Source organism: Elephas maximus, chromosome 4, assembly GCF_024166365.1.
Source record: "Elephas maximus indicus isolate mEleMax1 chromosome 4, mEleMax1 primary haplotype, whole genome shotgun sequence".
Taxonomy (NCBI): Eukaryota; Metazoa; Chordata; class Mammalia; order Proboscidea; family Elephantidae; genus Elephas; species Elephas maximus.
In genome coordinates this window covers 163,442,888-163,467,166 of record NC_064822.1, presented here as the reverse complement: position 1 = coordinate 163,467,166, position 24,279 = coordinate 163,442,888, and the positions used below count along the sequence as shown (strand labels likewise).

Genomic DNA, 24,279 nt, shown 5'->3' with positions numbered 1-24,279 from the left:
CATTTCTTCTAGGTTTTCAAATTTGTTAGAGTACAATTTTACGTAGTAATCTGAAATGATTCTTTTAATTTCATTTGGCTCTGTTGTGATGTGGTCCTTCTCGTTTCTTATTCGGGTTATTTGTTTCCTTTCCTGTTTTTCTTTAGTCAGTCTGGCCAATGGTTTATCAATTTTGTTAATTTTTTCAAAAAACCAGCTTTTGGCTTTGTTAATTTTTTCAATTGTTTTTCTGTTCTCTAATTCATTTAGTTCAGCTCTAATTTTTATTATTTGTTTTCTTCTGGTGCCCGATGGGTTCTTTTGTTGCTCACTTTCTATTTGTTCAAGTTGTCGGGACAGTTCTCTAATTTTGTCTCTTTCTTCTTTTTGTACGTGTGCATTTATCGATATAAATTGGCCTCTGAGCACTGCTTTTGCTGTGTCCCAGAGGTTTTGATAGGAAGTGTTTTCATTCTCGTTGCTTTCTAAGAATTTCCTTATTCTCTCCTTGATGTCTTCTATAACCCAGTCTTTTTTCAGGAGGGTATTGTTCATTTTCCAAGTATTTGATTTCTTTTCCCTAGTTTTCCTGTTATTGATTTCTAGCTTCATTGCCTTGTGGTCTGAGAAGATGCTTTGTAATATTTCGATGTTTTGGATTCTACCAAGATTTGTTTTGTGACCTAATATGTGGTCTATTCTAGAGAATGTTCCATGTGCGTTAGAAAAAAAAGTATATTTTGCAGCAGTTGGGTGGAGAGTTCTGTATAAGTCAATGAGGTCAAGTTGGTTGATTGTTGTAAGTAGGTCTTCCGTGTCTCTATTGAGCTTCTTACTGGATGTCCTGTCCTTCTCCGAAAGTGGTGTGTTGAAGTCTCCTACTATAAATGTGGAGGTGTCTATCTCGCTTTTCAATTCTGTTAAAATTTGATTTATGTATCTTGCCGCCCTGTCATTGGGTGCATAAATATTTAATATGGTTATATCTTCCTGATGAATTGTCCCTTTTATCATTATATAGTGTCCTTCTTTATCCTTTGTGGCGGATTTAAGTCTAAAGTCTATTTTGTCAGAAATTAATATTGCTACTCCTCTTCTTTTTTACTTATTATTTGCTTGATATATTTTTTTCCATCCTTTGAGTTTTAGTTTGTTTGTGTCTCTAAGTCTAAGGTGTGTCTCTTGTAGGCAGCATATACATGGATCATGTTTCTTTATCCAGTCCGTGACTCTCTGTCTCTTTATTGGTGCATTTAGTCCATTTACATTCAGGGTAATTATAGATAAATAAGTTTTTAGTGTTGTCATTTTGATGCCTTTTCATGTGTGTTGTTGGCCTTTTCATTTTTCCACATACTTTTTTGTGCTGAGACGTTTTTCTTAGTAGATTGTGAGATCCTCATTTTCATAATGTTTAACTTTATGTTTGTTGAGTCGTTACGTTTTTCTTGAGTTATGGAATTGATATTCCTTTTTGTGGTTACCTTATTATTTACCCCTATTTTTCTAAGTAAAAACCTAACTTGTATCGTTCTATACCGCCTTGTATCACTCTCCATCTGGCAGTTCAATGCCTCCTATATTTAGTCCCTCTTTTTGATTATTGTGATCTTTTATCTATTGATTTCCATGATTTCCTGTTATGTGTATTATTTTGTTTATTTATTTATTTTTTAGAATTAATCTTAATTTGTTTGTTTCTGTGCTTTCCCTATTTGAGTTGCGTTGATATCAGGATGGTCTGTTTTGTGACCTTGTATTGTGCTGGTACCTGATATTATTGGTCATCAGGCCAAACAATCTCCTTTAGCATTTCTTGCAGTCTTGGTTTAGTTTTTGCAAATTCTCTAAACTTGTGTTTATCTGTAAATATCTTAATTTCGCCTTCATATTTCAGAGAGAGTTTTGCTGGATATATGATCCTTGGTTGGCAGTTTTTCTCATTCAGTGCTCTGTATACGTCGTCCCATTCCCTTCTTGCCTGCATGGTTTCTGCTGAGTAGTCTGAACTTATTCTTATTGATTCTCCCTTGAAGGAAACCTTTCTTTTATCCCTGGCCGCTTTTAAAATTTTCTGTTTGTCTTTGGTTTTGGCAAGTTTGATGATAATATGTCTCGGTGTTTTTCTCTTTGGATCAATCTTAAATGGGGTTCGATGAGCATCTTGGATAGATATCCTTTCGTCTTTCATGATGTCAGGGAAGTTTTGTGTCAGGAGTTCTTCAACTATTTTCTCTGTGTTTTCTGTCCCCCCTCCCTGTTCTGGGACTCCAATCACTCGCAAGTTATCCTTCTTGATAGAGTCCCACATGATTCTTAGGGTTTCTTCATTTTTTTTAATTCATCTGATTTTTTTTCAGCTATGTTGGAGTTGATTCCCTGGTCCTCCAGATGTCCCAGTCTACATTCTAATTGCTCAAGTCTGCTCCTCTGACTTTCTATTGCATCGTCTAATTCTGTAATTTTATTGTTAATCTTTTGGATTTCTACATGCTGTCTCTCTATGGATTCTTGCAACTTATTAATTTTTCCACTATGTTCTTGAATAACCTTTTTGAGTTCTTCAACAGTTGTATCAGTGTGTTCCTTGGCTTTTTCTGCAGTTATCCTAATTTCATTTGTGATATCTTTAAGCATTCTGTAAATTAGTTTTTTATATTCTGTATCTGATAATTCCAGGATTGTATCTTCATTTGAGAAAGATTTTGATTCTTTTGTTTGGGGAGTTGGAGAAGCTGTCATGGTCTGTTTCTTTATGTGGTTTGATATGGACTGCTGTCTCCGAGCCATCCCTGGGAAACTAGATTTTCCAGGTAATCAGCAAAAAATAAATGCAGTCAGATCCCTATGTGAATTCTCCTTCTGGCTCAGGGTATTCAGATGTTAATGGAGCCGCCTAGGGAGGGTGGGGGAGGGATCAGAGAGCTAGGCGTGTAGCAGCACAGAATATAGAGCTGATCCCCGCGTTCACGCTCCGCCCCCGTCCGCCAGAATCCCGGCAGGACGGCTCCCTGGCTGGGACGCTACTCTCCCCGCTCCAAGATCAGTCACTTCCTCCTGGGGATTTCTCCCCCCGGTGCACCGCACCACTCGCGCAAACTGGGTGGGCGTGGCCCTCACGAACAGCTAGGCCCGCCCCGGGGTCTATTCAGGGGAATGCGCTCACACCCCACCTGCTCTCACCAGGATCCCAGTGGGACGGCTCCCCGGCTGGGATGCTGCTCTCCCCGCTCCAAGACCAGTCACTTCCTCCCGGGGATTTCTCCCTCCGGTGCATCGCACCGCTTGCGTGAACTGGGTGGGCGTGGCCCTCACGAACGTCTGGGCGCCCCCCCCGGGGTCGCTTTAGGGAAATATAGTTGATCCCCACGCTCGAGCCTCGCCGGCCTCCCGCCAAACTCCCGGCGGGACGGCTCCCCGGCTGGGACGCTACTCTCCCCACTCCAAGATCAGTCACTGCCTCCTGGGTGTTTCTCCCACCGGCTGCGCCACTACCCCACCCACGCCAACCAGCTAGACTCCCTCCCGGGATGGGTTGGGGGGGTAGGGCTGGGCCCCTTGTCTGTGCCATCTGCCCCCCTGGGCTCTGCCCCAGCCTGGGCTCTGAAGGTCACCTGCCTGGTACGCTGGCTCTTAGTTCTGAAAACGATCGCTGTCTGCCTGTATTTGTTCGTTCTCCGTCTCTAAGTCTGTGTTTGTTGTTCAGAGTTCGTAGATTGTTATGTATGTGATCTGTTCACTTGTTTTTCCGAGTCTTTGTTGCAAGAGGGATCCGTGGTAGCGTCCGCCTAGTCCGCCATCTTGGCTCCGCCTCTTCCTTTCTATAGAGTTTTAAGCACATTTTTGTGATCCTATTATTTATTATTATTATTTAAAAAATCCTTTCTTAATCATCAACTTCTTCCTAAGCATAGGCCAATTTCCTCACTTGAGTCTTTGGCTACATTTCTTGAAAACAGAACTCAGCCTGCCTTTTCTACAGACACATAAAATTGTAACACCTCTTCCACCTACATTTCTGAAATAGTCACAGCAAACAAATAGCTTCAGAGATCTGGCTGAAAACCTTTTACTACCAAAACCAAATAGCTTTTCATCATCCCTGATTTTATTTAATTTAGCTTCTGATTTGGGTATATATTTGGTCATTAAGCCTCTCCATCTAATCCTCATTGTCTTTCTTCTTTTAAAGCCTCCTGTGCACCTAGGCTGGATTTTGTATGACTGGTCACTACAATACATTCTTCTTCTCTCTGGATGGTGTTAAATTCAATTTGGAAATCAGGGTCTTTTGTGTATTCAAACCTGTTACCTATATGGTACAACCAGTCCCAGAGCTTTTGCTCTCCTTATTAGGATGAAAACTAAATTCAAGAGTGGCAGATAAGTTGTATCATACATGCTAACACTAATTGACCCAAATGGCTACCAAGATTGCTGAGCTGATAAAGGCTCTGAGGACTTAATAAGCTAAAAGGGGAAAACTATCATTATCAGTTAACAATGGCTAAATTCTCACAACTGAGCCAATAAACAACATCATGATAAATGGAGAAAAAATGGAAGTTGTCAATGATTTCATTCTACTTGAATAAACAATCAATGTACATGAAAGCAGCAGTCAAGAAATAAAATGATTATTGCATTGGGCAAATCTGCTGCAAAAGACTTTTTTAAAGTTTTAAAAAGCAAAGATGTCACTTTGTGACTAAGATGCATCTGGCCCAAACAATGGTCTTTACTATCACCTCATATGCATGTGAAAACTGGTCAAAGAAAAAGGAAGAGAGAAGAATTGACGCATTTCAATTGAGGTGTTAGTGAAGATTATTGAATATACTATGGACTGCCAGAAGAACAAACAAATCAGTCTTAGAAGAAATACAACCGGAATGCTCCTTAGAAGCAAGGATGGCAATATTTCAGCTCACTTGCTTTGGAAACATCATCAGAACCAACCAATAATTTGAAAAGGATATCATGTTTGGTAAAGTGAGATGTCAGCGAAAGTGAAGGAAACCTTCAATGAGATGGACTCAAACATACCAAGATCATGAAGATAGCACAGGACTAGGCAACATTTTGTTCTGTAATACATAAGTTCACCATGAGTCAGAGTCAACTCCCCAGCAGCTTAACAATAACAATCATGATTATGGGAGTGAAGAGTGGTGACACAGTTGCCAAGTGTCTGCCAACCCTGAAAACGTCTTCCTTCCTTTAATGAAAATGCCTGTGGGCTTGTTGTTGTTATTAGGTGCCGTTGAGTTTGTTCTGACCAATGGCAACCCTATGTACAACAGAAAAAACACTGCCTGGTCCAGTGCCATCCTCACAATCATTGTTATGCTTGAGCCTGTTGTTGCAATGCATTGTGTCAACCCATCTCATTGAGGGCCTTCCACTTTTTTGAGATAGTAAGTAGGAAAGCCTGGCTATGAACCCAGTTCTGATTCAAAATCTGAACCACTGATGAGAAAAGTGAGACAAAAAATTTTCCGTTGTAGGTTTATGTGCCAGAGATAATGTTATGTGTTTAAACCCATTTCATTTTCCTCACTGACACAGGGGAAAACTACATTTTCCAGCATCCCTTGCAAATAGGTCCTGCCAGTAGAAGTGGAGAGAAGTAATATTTGCAACTTCCAGGCTGACTGCTAAAACTTCTTATGCAGTCCTTCATGCTTGCTTTTTTTTTTTTTTAATAATTTTTATTGTGCTTTAAGTGAAAGTTTACAAATCGAGTCAGTCTCTCACACAAAAACCCATATACACCTTGCTACACACTCCCAATTACTCTCCCCCTAATGAGACAACCTGCTCTCTCCCTCCACTCTCTCTTTTCGTGTCCATTTCGCCAGCTTCTAGCCCCCTCCACCCTCTCATCTCCCCTCTAGGCAGGAGATGCCCAACATAGCATCAAGTGTCCACCTGATCCAAGAAGCTCACTCCTCACCAGCGTCCCTCTCCAACCCATTGTCCAATCCAATCCCTGTCTGAAGAGTTCGCTTTGGGAATGGTTCCTGTCCTGGGCCAACAGAAGGTCTGGGGCCATGACCACCAGTGTCCTTCTAGTCTCAGTCAGAACAGTAAATCTGGTCTTTTTATGAGAATTTGGGGTCTGCATCCCACTGCTCTCCTGCTCACTCAGGGGTTCTCTGTTGAGTTCCCTGTCAGGGCAGTCATCGGTTATAGCCAGGCACCATCTAGTTCTTCTGGTCTCAGGATGATGTAGTCTCTAGTTCATGTGGCCCTTTCTGTCTCTTGGGCTCGTAATCACCTTGTGTCCTTGGTGTTCTTCATTCTCCTTTGATCCAGGTGGGTTGAGACCAATTGGTGCATCTTAGATGGCTGCTTGCTAGCGTTTAAGACCCCAGACACCACTCTTCAAAGTGGGATGCAGAATGTTTTCTTAATAGATTTTATTATGTCAATTGACTTAGATGTCCTCTGAAACCATGGTCCCCAGAACCCTGCCCCTGCTGTGCTGGCCTTCAAAGCATTCAGTATATTCAGGAAACTTCTTTGCTTTTGGTTTAGTCCAATTGTGCTGACCTCCACATGCTTGCTTTTTAATTACTCTCCTGGTCACTTGTGGAGTGGAAGACTATGAAGCCCCAGGACTTGTGGAGCCAATAGGATGAAGGGCCTCAAGTTTCTGAATGCCCTGTGATCCAGAGACCACTGCTGACTACATTGGTCTGTGATTATCTCTGAGAAATAAACTTTTATTATGCTATCCACTCAGATATGGGGTTTGTTTGTTACATGAATTAGCCTGCTATGGACAGCTTACACCAAAAGTTTGGCAGTTTGAGTCCACCAACTGCTCCTTAGAAACTCTATGAGGCAGCTCTACTCTGTCCTATAGGGTAGCTATAAGTTGTAATTGACTTGACGGTAACAGGTTTGGTTTTTGTTTTGGACAGCTTACAACTCAGGTCTCCTAATATCCAGTTTATGACCCCCCACCTCCACCGCCCAACACAATGAGTTCAAATGCATTCTCTGAAACAGACTTCTCATTTGTGATCATTTGTTTTTCCATCAGTTCTATATTTTACTACAGATGCATATTTCTGTTTGTTTCCTATATTTTGCTATCTTAATGCATCTATTAGTCTCCTAGGACTGCCATAACAAAGTCCACAAACTAGGTGGCTTGAAAACAGCAGATATTTATTGTTTCACAGCTCTGGAGTCCAGAACTTTGAAATCAAGGAGTCAGCAGGACCATACTCTCTCTGAAGACTCTAGGAGAATATCCTTCCTTGCCCTTTTCTAGCTTCTGGTGGTCGCCAGCAATCCTTGACATTCTTTGGCTTGTAGATGCATCAATCCAATCTCTGCTTCCATCTTCACATGGCTGTCTTCCCTCTGTGTGTGTATCTGTGTTTGTCTGCATCTCTATTTTTTCATGAGGACATCAGTCATATTGAATTAAGGCTCACCGTTTTCCAGTAAGACCTGATGTGAACTTAATTAATAACATCTTCGAAGATTCTATTTCCAAGTAAAGTTACATTCACAGATACTGGGGTTAAGACTTCAACATATTTTAGGGGGTTAGGGGATACAATTAAACCCGTAACAGTGAAGATTATGCTCTTCCTCCATTTTCATTTGTCTTGACACCTAGGAGATCTATTATAAAGATAGTATTGAAACTCATGTCCTCTCATTAGATGTCTTCCATTTCATATTGATCTGATCTTTGGTCCTGTCTCTCCCTGTCCCCTAAATATCTCCAGGCTAGAACTCTTTTCCTATCAAGTATATTTCTCTTTTACACTAAATTTTGATTGTGATACCTACTTAGCATTGTCATTCTGATTCTAGGCTAAGGAAAAGAAACTCAATATGTTCCCTTAAAATTGGAATTCCAGTTCATATTTTGTAGGGTTTATTTTTTATTTCCTAGTGTATTGTTCCTTGTTTGGTTGTTTATCTGATGTTAATCTTATGTTTCAGACTTGCTGGCAACCTTCAAAAGGAAAGACATTGCTTAAAGAAGTTTTGTGCTATGTTTTATCAAACACATAAACATTTGTTCTTGTTAATATTCTGCTGTTATTGTGGTGCTTACTATCTGATGCTATCACATATGTTTAATACATGGTAATAATGTTTATGTAATATCTTCATTATAATTACAGTAGGGGCTCATGATCACAGCAGCAGAAAAGATGCTATAGGTTTGTAAACCAGCTCATTATAAACCAACTGCTTCTTTCTCTATAAGTACATATGGGCTAGAAGCCTGCTGCCATGCCACCTTGCTGTTAGGCTGTGTGTTCATATGGGACTCAATTTACAGCCTTCTCCACACCCCTGAGGCACATTTCCACACTCCCATTGAGTTATCTCTGTTTGAAAACCCCATGTGATGGAACTCTGCCCATGAAACCGCCACAGGGGTGTCAGAGATTGGAACAGTAGAAAGAAATTGAGCCCAAAATAAAATATATATATATAAGGTCTTCAGTATGTAACTCGAATTCTGTGGAATGCCATTTATTGAAATGTCACTCTCTAAACACTTCCTAGAGAAAAGCAAAGAGCAAAGAATCTGCAAAGGGGGCCAGAAAAACATTGGCAGAGATGAGGCAGGTTTTCCTCTGAGATTTGTGAGACAAAACTAACAAGAAAAGGAAAACATCAAAGAAGGGATTGGTACATCCAGGTTAGTATTTCTCAGTGTGTTTTCTGGAATTCCAGTCCTTGGAAGGTTAATAGGTACTAACACAGAACAAAACTTCTGTGCTCAAATGAGTATTTTAAAACATGGGCCATCAACTTAAACTGATTTCTTCCTGCAGGACTTCTCAGGTCTTTTACTAAGATAATGACCACCTGAAAGTGAAGAAGACTTGAAGCACTTACTGATGAAGACCAAAGACTACAGCCTTCAGTATGGATTACAACTCGACATAAAGAAAGCAAAAATCTTCACAAATGGACCAGTAAGCAACATCATGATAAACGGAGAAAAAATTAAAGTTGTCAAGAATTTTATTTTACTTGGATCCACAATCAGCACTTACGGAAGGAACAGTCAAGAAATCAAACGATGTATTGCGTTGGGAAAATCTGCTCCAAAAGACTTCTTTAAAGTGTTAAAAAGCAAAGATGTCACTTTGAAGACTAAGGTATGCTTGAACCAAGCCATGGTGTTTTCAGTCACCTCATATGCATGCAAAAGCTGACCAATGAATAAAGAAGATGGAAGAAGAATTGAAACCTTTGAATTACGGTGTTGGTGAAGAATATTGAATATACAGTAGACTGCCGGAAGAACGAACAAATCCATCTTGGAGGAAGCACAGCCAGAATGCTCCTTAGAAGCAAGGATGGCGAGATTCGTCTCACATTCTTTGGACATGTTACCAGGAGGGATCAGTCCATGGAGAAGGACATCATGGTTGGTAAAGTAGAGGGTCAGTGAAAAAAGAGAAAATGAGGAAGACCCTCAATGAGATGGATTGACAGAGTGACCACAACGATGGGCTCAAGCATAACAACTATTGTGAGGATGACGCAGGATCAGGCAGTATTTCGTTCTGTTGTACATAAGGTCCCTGTGATTGGTAATTGACTCAACGGCACCTAATGACAACAACATTGGCCACCTAAACTCTAAGTGGCATACAGGATGCAGCATGTCTCAATTTACTTGATGACAACCTTTCTTTGCAGAACACAATGTAAAGCTAGTTTTGTATATTGAATTGTGCCCCCGAAAAATACATGTCAAAGTCTTAATCTCTGAACCTGTGAAAGTGACCTTGTTTGGAAATAGGGTCTTTGAAGGTATTGTCAGTTAATATGAGGTTGTACTGGAGAATGGTGGATCCCAATCCAATATGAGTGGTGTCCTTATACAAGAGGAGAACAGACAGAGAGAATGACACAGAAGGAAGACAGCCATGTGAAGACAGAGCAGAGATTGTACTGTCCAGAAACACCAAGGATTATCAGCTGTCATCAGAAGATAGGAGAGAGGCATGGAACAGATTCTCCCTTGAAGCCTCAGAAAGAGTCAACATGCATGATACTCTGATTTGGGATTCCTAGCCTCCAGTAAGTACTGTGAGAGAAAAAATTTCATTTCTTATAAGCCACCCAGTTTGTGATACTTTGTTATGGCCAGCCCCAGGGAACTAACACAGCTAGTTTTGAAGGAATCATTGGTTAAGGTCTTTTGACTTTAGATCTCGAAACATAGATATTCAGAGCATAAACCTGAGCACTGTATGAACAAACACTCATAGTTGTAAGAATAGCTTTATAAAAAACAAAATGCCACCATCACCAGCATTAACACTGAGCTGTTCTTTGGGAAATGTTATGGCCTGCAAAGCAGGAAGCACAGAAGATTTAGGGGATTTTAGAAGATATCTGCTTCCACATTTGTAATATACAGGCATCAGCTTAAGCCTTCCTTTGAGACTGTTTTGAAGATAAATAATTGCTCACTAACACATTGACTTTGTTGTTGTTAGGTGTTGTCAAGTCGGTTTCAAGTCATGGCAACCCCATGTGCTACAGAATACAACTGCCCCATACAGTTTTCTAGGCTGCAATCTTTATGGAAGCAGAATGCCAGATCTTTCTTCAGTAGAACTGTTGGGTGGGTTCGAACTGCCAACCTTTCAGTTACCCAGTCAAGTGCTTAGCCATTGCACCACCAGAGCTCCTTATGTTGACTTTATTGAGGAGAAATTATATATTCAAGATACTGACTTAATTTATCTTAAATTGACTTCCCACCTTCACTGAGGATGGCACAGAGAACCTGGAGTTCTTCCTTGTCACTTTCCTTCTTAAATAGGACAAAGAAGTTATTCCTTGCCATCATTCCTTCTCAAGACTTATATTGCCAACTATATCCTTATACATGGAGTTCTGGTGGCATAGTGGTTAAGAGCTATGGCAAGCTACAGCTACTAGCCAAAAGGTCAGCAGTTCAAATCTACCAGCCAGTCCTTGGAAACCCTATGGAGCAGTTCTACTCTGTCCTATAGGGTCCCTATGAGTCAGAATTGACTTGACGGCAACAGATTTTATCCTTATACATGCTAGCTCCCACTCCACGCTCTGGGACCTTGTCCCATCAATTACCCCCTCCTTGAATCCATCAGTTTTACTGTCTCCTTCCTTACTGTTTACCTTCTAATATGCTTAAACATCTTGCAGATTTATACAAGAAATCTTCTCTATTTACCCCCTTCTCTTCACCATCTAATTTTTCAAATAATAGCCTGCACTCTTCTTCCATCACTTTTTTATTTTGCCTCACTCCTTAGCATTATGCAGTCTCCAACCATCAGTTGCCATTGAGTCAAGTCCAACTCATGGCGACCCCTTGTGTGTCAGGGTAGAACTGTGTTCCACAGAGTTTTCAAAGGCTGATTTTTAAGAAGTACACGTAGTCCCCAACTTACAACATAATCGAGTTATGATGAACTGCACTTATGACCGTCCCTTTTTTTGGTACATCTTACAGTTAGTACATCTTCCCGGGAGAAGTTACAGGAAAATGTATGCAGGGGATGTAGAAAAAATTACTGAGTTATGTGAACACACTCCAAGCATTTGACCAGAATAATATTATGGAAGAGACTGGTGAAAAAATTGTCCATGTGGCAAGAACACTGAATTTAGAACTTGATATTGCTGATGTGGAACAACACATAGATCATAAAGGAGAAAAATTGACAGATCAGGACTTAATGGATTTTGAAGAGGAAAGACACGTTAAAGAAGAAAGAAATAATGAGGAAGAGAAAGGAGAGGAGCTGTCAAAAAATTTTACAGTGAAAGAATTAGCGGAGTTTTTTCTAAACTAAGTCAGGCGCTTGAGTTGCTTGAAAACACGGACCCAAACATTGATCCCCTTGCTAAAACTGATAGGGAGAGTCTGGAAACAATGAGATGTTACTGCAAAATTATATGAAGAAAAAAGGAAATGGACCATTCAGACAACTCTCACTAACTTTCTGACTGGAAACAATATCTCCATTCCCAGGGATAATCCAGATGATCCAGAACCTTCCACAAGTGGGATTATGCCAATGGCATCCAAATCTTCTACATTATCAGAGTAAATTTTTATGATTTGTGTATTTTTATGCACATATGTATGTATCAAAATGTATCTGTAAATTTATATGTAATGTTTCCAACCCCAAAGACAAAGTCAGATTTATAAAGATACTGATAATAAATGGCAATAATTATGAAAACTAAAAGAAAAAGCAAACAATGACTTATTTGACTTATATCAGAACCACCTTAAGATGAAATCGTTGGAACTACCTGTAGATCACCAGGTCTTTTTTTTTGAGGCACCTCTGAGTGGACTCAAACCTCCAGCTTTTCAATCAGCAGTTGAGCACATTAACCATTTGCTCCACTGAGGGACTCACTTAACGTAAGCTATCTTCGGTTAAAAAGACCTCTCCAAAGAAACCCTTCTTTGGAGTAGGACAGAGCTTTGCAGATTCATGAAAATTCCTTCTGCAGGTTCTTTGCCACTTTCGGGTCTTTGCTTAGAGGCTGCTTTATTTATGAGGCCTTTTTACTTAAAATTGCCACCACCCCCACCCCTAGCACTGCCTATGCCACTTCCTTGGTTTATTTTTCTTCAAAGTGCTTACCATCAGTTTGCATACTACATGTTTTAATTAGTTCTTTTGGTTTTAGTCTTTCTCCCCCAGTTGGAATGTACACTCTCTGAGAGCAGGGATTTGGGCTTATTGCTTGGTTTTGTTTTGTTTGTTTTTCCTCCTGCGCATTATCTCCAGTGCCTAGATCTGTGGCTAGCCCAGTGTGTGTCCACTGTTGTTGAGCCAATTCCATGTGTTATAGAGTAGAACCCCTCTGTAGGCTTTTCTTGGCTATAGTCTATATGAAAGCAGATTGCCAAGACTTTCTTCAGCCATGCTGCTGGATAAATTTGAGCCTCCAACCCTCCTGCAAGTTGACAAGTGCAAATGGGTTGCTCCACCCAGGAACTTCGCATAGCATAGGCTCTCAATAAACTTGGGCAATAATGAATGAATGAATACATTCCTTGAAAAAGCCAAAATAGTATCTAAATGGAACAGGTTTTTCTTATTCCATCTATTTTGGCTGCCTGCACTCAGTGGTTAAGCGTTCTGCTGCTAACCAAAAGACCGGCAGTTTGAATCCACCAGCCATTCCTTGGAAACCCTATGCAGCAGTTCTGCTCTGTCCTATAGAGTTGCTATGAGTTGGAATCAACTTGAGAGCAATGGGTTTGGTTTTTGGTTTGCTAGTGGGTTGATATGTTCCAATATGTCCACTTAAGACCTGTGAATGTGACCTGATTTGGAAAAAAGGGTGTTTGAAGATGTAATTAAGAATTTAGAAATGAGATCATCCTGGATTAGGGTGGGTTCTAAATCCAATTATGAATGTTCTTATAAGAAGACAAGAAACACAGAGGAGAAGGCCTTGTGAAAATGGAGGCAGAAATTGGAGAGATGTTTACAAGCCAAGGAATGCCTGCAGCCGCCAGAAGCTAGGAGAGGGTCATGGGATGGATTCTCCCTCAGAGTTTCCAGAATTAGCCAACCCTGTTGATACCTTGATTTTAAACTTCTGGCCTCTGGAAGTATAAGAGAATAAATTTTTATTATTTTGTCACTCCGTGTGTGATAATTTGTTACGACGGGCCTAGGAAGCTAATACACTATTCTTTTAATGAGACCGAAGTTCATTCCTGTCTCATAAAAGGAAGTCAAACCCAGGACTGAGAAGAATGGGAAACAGCATAATGTGATAGCATCACTTATAACAAAATATATCAGAAAATGGGGAAAACAGCAGAAGTAGGTTTTTAAAAATATAAAACAACCACAATTATGTGTTTTAAATATTTGCAATTCCCTCTGCTAACCTAACCAGAAGCAGGCTGGGGTTCAAGGATCTTATCCCAGGTGAACATGTCTACCGTTTCTAGGGACTACAAAACAAAAAAGCAAAAATAAAGTAACTTTTATTCACAAAATGGTAGAGCTGAGAAAATAGGGGAAGAAGAAGTAAAGACAGAATACCTCATCACCTAAGTTTCTGAAAGATTTCACTTTTAGGAAAGACCCAGATGCTTAGACTTTCAGCCAGGTGTACTCCAGTCTCTAGGTTCAGCTGCCAGTTCTTTTCTTGATGCTTAATTTGAACCCAGAAGAGGCCTCTCTGCTGTTCAAGGCCGCTCCGTCTGCTCCTGCCCTGACCTCCTACTTCACTGCCTCCTTCCCTCCTTCCCTTTTTGGTCTGTATTCAGCATTATTAAGTTACCTTACTTCCGAGATTCTAAGTTCCTGCAAAACACAGCCCAGAATGATGCTTTTTCTGTTTCTCCCCCAAACGCACCTCGAAGCAGATGCTCAGTATGTCTCTGTCGAACAACTCCAGCTGCTCCAAACAATGGCGTGAGTCATCCAGCCAGCACAACTCCACAGGCATTCAAGAGGTCTAAAAATATTTAAACTCTCATGGTGTGCTAAAATCATCATTATGCTTTAAGGCCCAACTCAAACATCTCTGCTTTGAAGTTTCTCCTGAATGCTCCCACCGACCCCCACTGTCCTCTCTGAGCACTTTGTGTGCCCCTTGGCAGAGCTAAATGATGCAAGTCTGAGCCCCTTTCATTCTATGAAACCCTCCAGGACAAAAACAGTGCTTATGTATATTTACACACTCTGCTCTGGCATTATGCCTGGTGTATAAACTAGTTGCCATTGAGTTCATTCTGACTTATGGCAACTCCATGTGTATCAGAGCAAACTGTGCTCTCTAGTGTTTTCAGTGGCTGATTTTTTGGAAGCAGGCTACCAGCCCTTTCTTCTGAGGTGCCTCTGAGTGGACCCAAACCTCCAACTTTTTGGTTACCAGCTGAATGTGATAACAGTTTGAACCACCCAGGGACACCTGGTGTATAAAAACCCATTGCTATCAAGTCAATTCCGACTAATAGCCACCCCACAGGACAGAGTAGAACTGCCCCATGGAGTTTCCAAGGAGTGCCTGATGTATCCGAACTGCTGGCCTTTAGTGTAGCAACCATAGCACTTAGCCATTATACTACTAGTGTTTCCACCTGGTGTACAGTGGATAATACATGAATATTTGTTGAACTTTTCTGATGGTCTCTGCCTACTGGCCTTTCTTACCTTCTTTTCTCCCTCCATCCCTCCTTCCTTTTATTCTATCTAGTTTTCTTCCTTCCATTCTCCCTCCAAAATCTAAATTAAAACTTTTGATGGACTTTTCAAGGAGTTTGCGGCATGAAGGTGTGTATCAGGATTTGGCTGTAGTCCCAGGAATCCTTCTTCTACCCCCTAAACATATTACCCCTTACTCTATTTCCATCCTTTGACCCAAATCAATGGTTCTTAGTCAAAGATCATGGATTACTTGAAAATTTGATATAAAATTGTGGGAAGTGTGTGTGCGTACATATAAGTGTGCATACATTCACATGCATGAAGACAGGGTTCAAAAACAGTCTGTGAGCCCTGCCTTGTCCAACTTCTCAAAGAAATTAAGGACCACAGATCTAGACTCTTTATTTTATTATAATATAAAAATACAATTATTTTTATAAAATAAATACAAAGACATGAGAAAGGTAAAAATCATTTAAAATGCTTCCCCAATCTTCGAATCACTCATCTTCCCACAGGCGACATGTCAAGGGGACATTTTTGTAATCAAAATTGGAAAGGCAATATGAGCTACCCTTCATTGCATCAGGATATCAAATCTACGGATAGATTTGGTGGCATAGTGGTTAAGTGCTATGGCTACTAACCAAAACGTCAGCAGTTTAAATTTACAGTCCTGATAACTGCACAGAACTGGGTTAAGCTGTGTCCCACATTCCAGAAAATGTGCAATACTCTGATCAAGATGACAGATTTGGGGTTTTATTGCTGACCTGCGGAAGTTCAAGTTTCTTGGGTTATACAGCCTTGAAAAGCATTCCCATTTGAAAAGGAAGTGCTGCATCACTGCCTCAGACAGATGAAGGCATTTAGTGGGCGTACACCCTATGCAGAAGTGCCAAGTCCGAGAAATCATGTTGAGCAATATGAATAATGATCTTGGATGCCTGGTGTTCAGTGGTTTTTGCAGCCATTGGCATCTTACTCCATAGGAGCTTCCTCATTCACTGCCCCCACCCAAACTTCACCCCTGGCAGGCTGCTCATAAGCCATTCAGAGTTTTAATTAAAAAGGAGCCCAAGACAGAAGATTGCAGGCTCTCTTTAGGGGACATCCCTAACTCAGTGGTTACCAGAGGAAAGAAAGAAACTGTTCATGCCAAATAAACATTCTTTTCACTCATTAAGAGTATGCAGCTGAAGAAGGTTATGTGGAAGAGTGTGCACTCACGTTCAGGCAAAGCCAGAGGAACCTTTTCTCACCCAGTGAAATCAGGGGAAGATTCTCCGACTATAAAAGAGTGGGCATGGTGGGCGGTCCTGGCGCTGGAAAGGAAGGTTAGATTGGGGCCCCATCCTCATTAACCAACTAAGTGACTGAGTATTCATGTGATTGCTAAAAATAATAAAAAAATAATAGCCACTGTTTATTAAGAGATTACCTTTGTTATCGTATCTTATCACCAAAACAGATTCATGAAAAAAAAAGTTGTTGATTCCATTCTATAGATGAGGAAACCAAGATGATGTGAGGTTAGGTAACTTGTTCAAAATCCCACAACTAACAACTGGGGAGCAGGGTTTCTATCAGAAACAAATTCAGACTCTCATCTACTACCTTTTCCTGGTTACCCTTGAAGGGTAATCAACCAATATATAGGCTTCTGTATTTTTCCTTGTGTTTTTTTCCAAGCAGAGGGTGATGAAAATAATAATGCCTATCTTTGTGTGTGTGTGCATGTGTGTGCGCATGTGCCTACAATTGGTCAAACACTACAGTAAATAAAATATTGTTTTTTGGAAAAGTGAATGAGGAAGGTATTATTATGCCCCAAGTATTTTTTTTAACAGAAGAGGAAACTGAGGCTCTAAGGCAGTAGCCCAAGTTCATCTGGCTGATGAGAGGCATATGCAATATCCAAGCATTGTTATTTATGTTGCTAGAACACAGTTTCGTGTTAACCTCTCCTTCCATCTTCCCACACCTATTTGAGTAGGTTTTATCCTCCTTGATGGTGGCAAGAAATGGGGACAGCAATCGGGGAAGCCCAGTTGGGATAATTTGCAGTAACCCAAGCTAATTTCCAAAGCTATGGGGTATGGTTATGAGCTCTGGCATCTACCTGTCTTAGAGTTTTCTTCCCTAAAATGATGGTTCCGGTTAGAACAGATAAGGCAGAAACCTACACCTACTTCAATGATATCAGAAAGAGGTGGAACATGTCAGTATTAATCAAGAGAGTTTCCAGCCCACATTTATTTATAACCCAGGGCTATCTTCTCATCATCTCACCCTTTATCTACTGCACATACACCCAACCCCTCAAATTTCACTCCAATACCACCTCCAAGATGGAGTTAGCTAGGCCATGTGTTACTCTGAGCCTAATTATTGTTTTTTTCAGTTGCATTTTTTTCATTATTACGTTAACATGGGGAGAGAGCTCGTAGCTGGAGCAACTAGGAGAGATGTGCCAGTATTGCTCAGTCTTAGCCAAGATCTTCAACTCAGTTGGAGCTGTTGGTGCCCAACTATATTTTTGGCTGGAACAATCCTTGTGGTCACAAAAATCTTAATTCTCTATAGTGCTTTCTGTTTTTATTTGTGAGTTTCTACCAATAAAAAAAAAAAAAATTTTTTTACCTCCTATTAATTTACTGAAAACTCACTCTACTTTTTACTAACTAAACCCAATAGATTTCCCTTCTGCAATACAATAGTTTTCCTTTTATGTCAGTCACATTTAGAGTTTAATCCTTCATCTTCTTCACCTGGAAAATCCAAATGATAAAATACCTGCCCTGCTGGCTCCACTGGGTCATGAAACATGCATCAATACCTTCAGTTCTTCTACTTTTATTTTTTTCTTAATTTAATTTTATCCAAATAATACATGCAACACTTTTAAAGTTCAAATGATTATTATAATACCTATAAAGTGAGTGATCGCTTCATGTTTGATTCTCTCTTCCCTTAGGTAGCCACTTTAGATTTCCTTTTAGTGTTCTTTTTATTATTTACCTCCTTATTTCTAATAAGTATGCTTTTTAGGAGTCGGACCAGGTAGTCTTTGTGGGTCACATGACTTAGCTTGCAGACTTTCATACAGTTCCTCTGTTTTCTGCACAGTTCTTCAGCCCACACTCACACCCCTACTATGTCTAGTGTCTGCAACAATAGAGTCTCTTTATTTCAATCTATCCATAGAACACATTTTGTGTCTTTTTCTGGATGAGGGGGCATATGCAAGCTGATTAAGGGTTCTGATAGTCCAACACAGGGTTTAGCAAACTATAGCCCATGAGCCAAATTTGGATTGCTGCTTGATTTGTAAATAAAGTTTTACTGGAACACAGTCACGCCCATTCATTTAGGTATCATCCATGGCTGCTTTCCCACTACAACTGTAGAGTTGGATAGTTGTGACAGAGACTATATGACCCACAAAATCTAAAATATTTACTAGGCGAGTGTTTACAAAAAAAGATTGCCAAACCAGCAAACTTTTCGTATACAGACTTACAACCAACCCACCTATTCCTAACTCATCCTGAACTACCAACTTCAAAATCACATGACGCTTTCTCTTCCTTAACCTTTCCAGGAATCTGTAGTATGAATCAGTTTACTTCTTATCATTATTTTCCCACTAGTTGGGTTTCAGTTTTCCTCCCTTTGATATGTCAGTTACCATTTACTCATCTGAATTCTATCTTTGAAAAACTTGTTGATGTCTCTGTTGTTGTTTTAACTCATACTTTCTTTGTTCTTGAAAATTTATGCCTCTTTTCTTCTCTTACTATTATTTTAATGACTTTGGGGGATTCATCAGTTGGTGTTTGTTCAGCTATTCATAAACCTTTCAAGGTGTTTTAAGCAGGAAGGAATTTGATTTAGGGAATATAGATGTTTACAACTCTGTTATAAGGGTTGGAGTTTCAAAGATCAGGTGAAGTCTCTATTTGTTTTCTTTCAGCTTTCAGAGTCAGGAAGTTGTAGGAACCACAGGAAACCACCAGCAATAATCACTGATGCTTACAGTGCTGAGTCAGGTGCAACACTGCAAACCACCTGCAGGCAGCTGCAAACCCTCAGACCCACTAAAGCGCACACCTCTGCAAATTCCAACCAAAGGATCGATAAAATTACATCTGCCTCTCTTCTACCTTCCACCTAACCTGAAATACTAGAAAGGGACTCTGGGAAATGTGTTCCCAGGCTTCCAGTCACTGTCCTACAGGGGAGAGGCATGGGGGATAGAGGAAGGGCAGATGACACTGAATTGCCAACAGTCCATCACTAGGAAATAGCAGAAATGAATAAGTGATTCCACTCTGCCATATTTAAATTTTCAACCCCTGCTCTTTCCCTCTGCACCATCCAAGAATCTGTGAAGCCACTATGCCCATAGAATAGAGCATAGCACTCTGGCTTGACAAATATGGTTTGGATATTTACTGTAATGTGTTGTTGTTGTTAGGTGCCATCGAGTTGGTTTCTACTCATAGGGACCCTATGTACGACAGCACAAAATGGTGCCCAGTTCTGTGCCATCCTCACAATCTTTGCTATGTTTGAGCCCATTGTTGCCACTGTGCCATTCCATCTTGTTGAGGGTTTTCCCCTTTTTCATTGACCATATACTTCACCAAGCATGATAGTCCCTCCTGATAACAATTGCAAAGTAAGTGAGACAAAGTCTCATCTTTCTTGCTTCAAAGGAGCATTCTGTAATGTGGCCTTGGTCAAATCACTTGGCCTTGGCTTCCTCTGGTCAAATGGAAAGAAAAAGAGAAAACCTACTTTATAAATGCTGGGAAGATTTTTTTTTTTTTAAATAAGATAGTACATGTTTAATGTTTAACTATTAAATGCCACATAAGTGGAAACTATAACTATGTAGACAAATTAATTCTGGCTTATGTTTCTGACTCCAGAGAACAGCAATAAATGTCTCCAGGGAATACATCTACCTATCAATCTCATCACAGACTTCTTTTCATCAGCCCTTATACATGCGTGTATATATATATATATATATATACATATATATATATATTTAAAACTCTGTATGTAACTAAATGTCACCACTGTACTATTTATTTCATTCATCAGCCTGTGGCAGATGTCCAGACAGATAATAGAACCCTGGACAGCTTCAAGTTTATGGAAAACTTTAAGGTGTGGAGAAGTCGAATCATGTCTACTTTCTATTACAAAACCTTGTTTTTGTGCAGAGGCCTTGAGGTTACAACATGTCATTTTTATTTTTATGATTCCAATTGAGATTTTTTCCTAGCAAATATCAGTCTCAAATCTTAAGTTCATGTTACAGCCAAAAATAAAATCTGTTAATATCTGCAGTGAAATAATAAAAATGAGTACTTCAACTAATTTGAAAATGGCTCTATTTTTCACCTATTATCAATGCTAGTCTTTTGCCTTAATTATAGCTATTAGGCAATTAAAGTGTATTAAAATATGTAGAAGGGTTGTGATCCAATAGAGATTAAATGTGTATTCTGTATTCACTCTTTTTTAGAAGGAGGGGCCAGAAAATGATGTTGGAATCGTAAAAGGTGAATTCTCTTAGAAGGACGAAGATAGAGGACTCTTGAGTCACTGAAAGTAACTTTATTTACATGTGTAGGCATAGGGTCAGCTTAGGGTCATTATCATACAGAGGATATATTCAACTTCTGCTTGTGTGCTCTGATAATTATTATTATTGTTATTTACTTATTATATTTTTGCCTTGAGAATTTTAAGCCCTGGGAAGATCCTTGGGGGAAAGGAAAAGAGAATATTGTTTGTATCTAGACTCACAAGGGGGCAGATGTCTGAACCAATTCTAACACAGAGCCTCCAGGAAGGCTTAAGCTCCAGGGCAGGACTTCTCAAAGAATGGTTCCTGAACACTTGGGGACAAGAATCCTCAAGGTTAAAACTATTTTCATAATACAGTACAAAATTATTTGCATTTTTTACTATGTTGACATTCACCTAATGATGCAAATGCAATGATGGGTAAAACTACAGATGCCTTAGCACAAATCAAGTCAGTGAACCAGATACTGGGAATCATCATAGTCTTCATAGCCACATGCTTTACATTTAAAAAAAGCCTGTTTCATTTAAGAATGTCTTTGATGAAGCAGTACAAATTAATGTCTTTATTAAACATTGACCCTTGAGTACATGTCTTTTTAGTATTCTGAGGGATGACATGAAAAATACCCACAAAACACATCCGTTGTGTATCAAGAACAATGGTTATCTGAGAGAAAAACACTCCTGTGATTATTTGAGTTGCCAGCTAAACTAGTTCCTTTGTGTGTGTGTGTGTGTAACACATTTTTACTTTAAAAAAATGGGTGACAGACAACTCTAGTTTCTCTGATTTGGTTATTTGATGGATATTTTCTCAAAAATGAATGAACCTAGCATGACTCATCTGGGTTTGGGAGTTTCCTGGTTTTAGCACTGAAAGTCTTACTTCCTGGGAATCTTCCTAGTCCTGGGCAAACTGGGATGGTTGGTCACCTTAAGTGCACTTGCCATTTTAAGGAAAACACAGTCAGTATTTGTTTTCCGTGATAAAATTGGAAGATTTCAAGCAAAAATTAGAATTTTGGAAAACTTGTGTTGGCCATCACGAACATGACAGCTTCCCAAAACTTAAAGACTTTTCTGCTGAGATGTTAATTAATGTAATATATTTATAAATATAAAATAATTTGGGAAAACAATATTTTCCAAATGGCCACTGCACAATACATGATACTACAGAGTCTTGCATGGATAAAAGATCTACTTAAAGTACAAGATAGATCAATGAATTTCAATGTAGCAAAGTTTGTAGAGGTCGTTGACATGGTTTCAGATTTCACATTGCAACTAACCTTTAAGAAACTACTACCTTTTTTGAGTTTTGGTAGACTATCAAAGAAGAATACCCACAATTATCTGAGAAAGCAATTAAATTCTCCTTCCTTTTCCAACTATGTGTCTGTGTGGGGTTAGATTTTCTTCAACCAAAATAAATTGTGACAGAATGAATGCAAAAACAGATACGACAATCCAACTGTCTCCTATTTCTACCAAACATTAAAGAGTTTGTAAAAATGCAAAACAATGGCATTTTCTCACTAAGTTTTGTCTTACTTTGGAGAACATACATATTTTTCATAATAAATATATTGTTTCCAAACCTGTAATCTTTACAGAAGCACACTGCCATGTCTTTCTCCCTTGGGGTAGCTGAGGGGTTCAAACCGGATACATTTAGGTTAGCAGCCAGGCACTTAACCACTGCACCACCAGGGCTCTTTTTAAACAAATTAATAAATACATATTTTTTAACTTTCTTGGTTTTTATTTCAAATGAAATAAATATCAGTAGTTTGTTGTTACCAAACCAAAAAGCCAAACCCAGTGCCACTGAGTCGATTCCGGCTCATAGCGACCCTATAGGACATAGTAGAACTGCCCCATAGAGTTTCCAAGGAGTGCCTGGTGGCTTCAAAACTGATGACCCTTTGGTTAGCGTCTCTAACACTTAACCACTGTTGTTGTTAGGTGCCATTGAATTGGTTCCGACTCATAGCAACCCTATGTAAAACAGAACAAAATGGTCCTGTGCCATCTTCATGTTGGTGGTTAGGCTTGAGCCCATTGTTGCAGCCACTATGTCAATCCATCTCCTTGAGGGTCTTCCTCCTTTTCCATGACCCTTTACTTCACCAAGAATGATGTCCTTCTCAAGGGACTGATCCTTCCTGATAACGTGTCCGAAGTATGTGAGACAAATTTTCATGTATTGGTAGATATCACTCACATAAGCAAAAGCTTTTTGGAGACCTTAATAATTTTTAAGGGGTAAAGGGGCCCTGAGACCAAAAAGACTGAGAACTGCTAGGAATGCTAGGACACAGTGCTCATAAACTAACCCAACCCCTGCTGCTAGAGGACATTATTTCTTTGCGAGTAGTAATTAAAAGCCCAGCCTCAACCATTGCCTTCTGAGCCCTGCCTCCTCCCTTCTCTCCTTAAAGAGATCCACCCTCCTACACTACTGCATTGCTATGTGAATTGTCTTCCTTAGCCAGCATTTTTGCATTGGTCATAGCTGACCAAGACCATATTCCCAGCCACTAGCAACTGAGATACCACAAGCAACATGGGAACCTCTTCGTACCAAGATATTCCTATGCCTAGGGGATCTCTGCTCCTATGTGTCTGTCAGTTTGTCATACTGTAAAGGCTGCATTGTTGCTGTGAGGCTGGAAGCTATGCCACCGGTATTTGGATACCAGCAGGGTCACCCCTGGTGAACAGGTTTCAACTGAGCTTCCAGACTAAGACAGACTAGGAAAAAGGACCCGGCAATCTACTTCTGAAAAGAATGAGCCAGTGAAAACCTTACAAATAGCTGTAGAGCATTGTCTGATACAGTGCCGGAAGATGAGTCCCCCAGGTTGGAAGGCATTCAAAAGACGATTGGGGAAGAGCTGCCTCCCCAAAGTAGAGTAGACCTTAATGAAGTAGATGGAGTCAAGCTTTCAGGGCCTTCATTTGATGATGGGGCTTGACTCAAAATTAGAAGAAACAACTGTAAACATCCATTAATAATCGGAACTTGGAATGTATGAAGTATGAATCTAGGAAAATTGGAAATCATCAAAAATGAAATGGAACACATAAAGATTGATATCCTAGGTATTAGTGTGCTGAAATGGGCTGGTATTGGCCATTCTGAACCAGACAATCATATGGTCTACTATGCTAGGAATGACAACTTGAAGAGGAATGGCATTGGATTCATCATCAACTAGAGTATTTCAAGATCTATCCTGAAGTACAACACTTTCAGTGATAGGATAATAACCATACACATACAAGGGAGACAAGAAAAAGGATCGGTAGTTGGAAAATATGGACTTGGTGATAGAGACAATGCCGGAGATCAAGCGATAGAATTTTGCAAGACCAATGACTTCTTCATTGCAAATACCTTTTTTCACCAACATGAACGGCGACTATACACATGGACCTTACCAGATGGAATACACAGGAATCAAATCGACTACATCTGTGGAAAGACACAATG

At 39.9% G+C, this 24,279-nt stretch overlaps 1 long non-coding RNA gene across 1 annotated transcript in view; it reads right to left on the bottom strand.

Moving 5' to 3' along the window:
- Window positions 1-3,674: 3,674 nt before the first annotated feature.
- The window catches only part of LOC126075907 (uncharacterized), a 319,320-nt gene continuing 298,715 nt past the window's right edge, over window positions 3,675-24,279 (bottom strand). The window contains exon 15 of the long non-coding RNA XR_007517341.1: window positions 3,675-3,800. This is a non-coding gene — a long non-coding RNA (uncharacterized LOC126075907). The remainder of the gene's footprint in view (window positions 3,801-24,279) is intronic.